Below are 3,787 nucleotides of genomic sequence, written 5' to 3' on the forward strand. Positions count from 1 at the left end.
CCTGATCCTGGCTCCTTTGGGATCATCCCAACCCTGGCTCCTTTGGGATCATCCCAAACTCACCCTGGTTCCTTTGGGATCATCCCATCCTGATCCTGGATCCTTTGGGATCATCCCACCCTGACCCTGTCTCCTTTGGGATCATCCCAAACTCACCCTGGCTCCTTTGGGTCCATCCATTCCCGGGAGTCCCCTGAGGCCGATCTGGGATTTCCCTCTTTTCCCTGGAGGACCCTGGAGAGGGAGAGGAGAGCTCAGTCAGCACCTTCCAACCATTTATCCCACAGCTCCAGGTGGGATTTTCCCCTTCAATCCCATGGAATGTTCAGCCTGGAAAGGAAACCCAGGTTTGGGGCCTTCCAGGAGCCAAGAAAAAAGATGGAAAGGGAATATTTAGAAGAGCTTGGGAGTGACAGGCCAAGGGGGGAAGAGGCTTCAAACTTCCAGAGGGTGGGGTTAGGTGGGATATGGGGAAGGAATTCCTGGCTGGGAGGGTGGGGAGGGGCTGGAATCGAATTCCCAGAGAAACTGTGGCTGCCCCTGGATCCCTGGAAGTGTCCAAGGCCCGGTTGGATTCCCTTGGAATGGTGGAAGGTGTCAGGGTTGGAACCTCCCAACCCAACGCATTCCCTGATTCCCTGAGAAGATCCTCAGAGCCCTCTGGATCCCAAGGGATCCCTGGACAGACGGGATGGGATGGGAGGTGTTCCCTGGGCAGGAAGGATGGATTCTGTGGGAAAAGAAGGCCCTTTTCCCGAATTTCAGCCCCTGGAGCCTCAGCAGACGGAGACAATCCCTTCCCACTCCCTCTGCTGGACTTCCCACTTCCTCTTTTAATTCCAGGTTTTGGTTTTTTTATGGTTTTTTTTTTGTGTGTGTTTTTTTTGTTTCTTTGGTTTGGGTTGGGTTTATTCATTTTTGTTTGTTTGTTTTGGTTTTTTATGTTTGTTTTGGGTTTTTTTTGTTTCTTTTGGTTTGGGGTTTTTGGGGGGCTTTTTGTGGGTTTTTTCGTTTGGGGTTTTTTGTGGGTTTTTTTGGTGGGTTTTTTGTTTGGTTTGGTTTGGGTTTTTTTGGTGGGTTTTTTGTTTGTTTTGGTTTTGGGGTTTTTTGTGGGGTTTTTTTGGTGGGTTTTTTGTTTGGTTTGGGTTTTTTTGGTGGGTTTTTTGTTTGGTTTGGGTTTTTTTGGTGGGTTTTTTGTGGTTTTTTTATTTATTTTTATTTTTATTTTTAAATTTTTTTGTTGTCTTATTTTGTTTTGTTTTGTTTTTCTTTTGGTTTGTCTTTTTCTATGTGTTTTTTTTATTTATTTTTATTTTTAATTTTTTTTGTTGTCTTATTTTGTGTTTTTTTTTTTTTATTTTGGTTTGTCTTTTTTTATGTGTTTTTTTTTGTCTTGGTTTTGGGTTTTTTTGGGTTTTTTTGGTTTTTTTGTTTGTTTCTTTTGCTTTGGGTTTTTTTGGGGGGTTCTTTGCTTGTTTGTTTTTTTTCTTTTTTTTTTTGTTTTGGTTTTGGGTTTTTTTTTTTGTTTGGTTTTTTGGGGGTTTTGTCTGGTTTTGGGGTTTTTTTGGGTTTTGTTTGTTTGTTTTGATTTCGACTTTTTTGGGTTTTGTTTGTTTTGGTCTGGTTTCTTTTTTTTTTGTTTTGGTTTTTGGGTTTTTGTTGGTTTTGATTTTTTTTGTTTGGATTGGTTTCTTTTTGTTTTTTTTTTTGCTTCTTTTGTTTTGGAGGTTTTTGTTTGTTTGGTTTTTTGTTTTTATTTGTTTGGTCTGTTTTTTTCTGGTTTTTTGTTTCTCTTGGTTTGGGTTTTTTTGTGGCTTGTTTTGTTTTGTTTTGTATGTTTTTATTTGTTTGCTTTTGGGGTTTTTTTTGTTTTTTTGTTTGTTTTGTTTTTGATGTTTTTATTTGTTTGCTTTTGGTTTTGTTTTGTTTTTGGGTTTTTTTGGGTTTTTTTGGGTTTTTTATTTAATTTTTGTGTTTTTTTTTCTTTGTGGTTTGGTTTTTTTTTTGCTTTTAAATTTAAAACAACTTTAATTCTAAAACACTTTAACTTCCAACCCTCTCTCCCTTGAAAAAACCCTTCATTCCTTCACATCTGCTATTTTGGGGTGGGTGTTGAATTAATCCCTCCCTTGTTTTGGCATCTCCTCATTATCACACAACCGGGGGCCTCCTGACCCGCTCGGAAACTCCATTAAATCCTCATTTCCAAGGCTTTTTATTCCCTTTCCAAAGGTTCCTGGCGTGTCCTGAATGTTGAGCCGCTCGTTAAACACGAGCACTCTGAGCCCGGGATAATTAGGGATAATTAGGGGAGCACTCGAAGTCTTGATAATGGGAAATTATCCCTGGAAATGTCGTGGAGAGGTCTGAAAACAGGGAAAGGAGGGAGGGAAGGAGGAGGAAAAATCTCCCCGGGGGAAAGGAAGAGAGGGATGAAGTGGAATCCCATGGGAAGAGGGGATGTAAAACAGGGATGAAGTGAAATCCCACAGGAAGAGGGGATATGAGAGAGGGATGAAGTGAAATCCCACGGGAAGAGGGGATGTGGGAGCTTAGAAGAGAAGGGAGATGTGGATGTGGGAGCTTGGAAAAGTAGGGAGATGTGGATGAGGGAGCTTGGAAGGAGGGAGATGTGGATGTAGGAGCTTGGAAGGAGGGAGATGTGGATGTAGGAGCTTGGAAGAGGAGGGAAATATGGATGTAGGAGGGAGATTTGGATGAGGGAGCTTGGAAGGAGGGAGATGTGGATGTGGGAGTTTGGAAGAGGAGGGAGATGTAGGAGTTTGGAAAAGGAGGGAGATGTGGCTGTGGGAGCTTGGAAGAGGAGGGAGATGTGGATGTAGGAGGGAGATGTGGATGTGGGAGCTTGGAAGAGGAGGGAAATGTGGATGTGGGAGCGTGGAAGAGGAGGAAGATGTGGATGTGGGAGCTTGGAAGAGGAGGGAGATGTGGGAGCTTGGAAGAGGAGGCAGATGTGGGAGCTTGGGAGAGGAGGAAGATGTGGGAGCTTGGAAGAGGAGGGAAATGTGGATGTAGGAGGGAGATGTGGATGTGGGAGCTTGGAAAAGGAGGGAGATGTGGATGTGGGAGCTTGGAAGGGGAGAGAGATGTTGGAGCTTGGAAGAGGAGGGAGATGTGGGAGTTTGGGAGAGGAGGAAGATGTGGATGTAGGAGGGAGATGTGGATGTAGGAGCTTGGAAGAGGAGGGAGATGTGGATGTAGGAGGGAGATATGGATGTGGGAGCTTGGAAGAGGAGGGAGACGTGGATACAGGAGGGAGATGTGGATGTGGGAGCTTGGAAGAAGAGGAGGGAGATGTGGGAGCTTGGAAGAGGAGGGAGATGTGGATGTGGAAGAGGAAGGAGATGTGGATGTGGGAGCTTGGAAGAAGAGGAGGGAGATGTGGGAGCTTGGAGGAGGAGGGAGATGTGGATGTGGGGACACATCTGGGGGGGTTTGGTCCCAGCTCATCTCACCTGTGGCCCTGGTTCTCCCTGTGGTCCTTGAGGTCCATCTGCTCCGGCCATTCCGGCTTTCCCGGGCCATCCCATCCGGCCCTTGAAGCCTCCCAATCCAGGAACTCCCTTGGCTCCCTGGGAATCACCAACAGAGGTGGGTTTGGAGATGTTCCAGTCAAACATCATCCAACTGCTCCCATGGCTTTGGGAATAGCGGGATACCATTCCCATCCCCCTTTGGTGGAGGAGGAAGAGGCCGCTTTAGCTTCGCTCTCCACATGGGATGATCCCCAACAATTCCTAATTCCCAGCTCTCCCAGCATGTTTAA

This window comes from Corapipo altera, unplaced genomic scaffold (genome assembly GCF_003945725.1).
Source record: "Corapipo altera isolate COAL_440 unplaced genomic scaffold, ASM394572v1 61472, whole genome shotgun sequence".
Taxonomy (NCBI): domain Eukaryota; kingdom Metazoa; phylum Chordata; class Aves; order Passeriformes; family Pipridae; genus Corapipo; species Corapipo altera.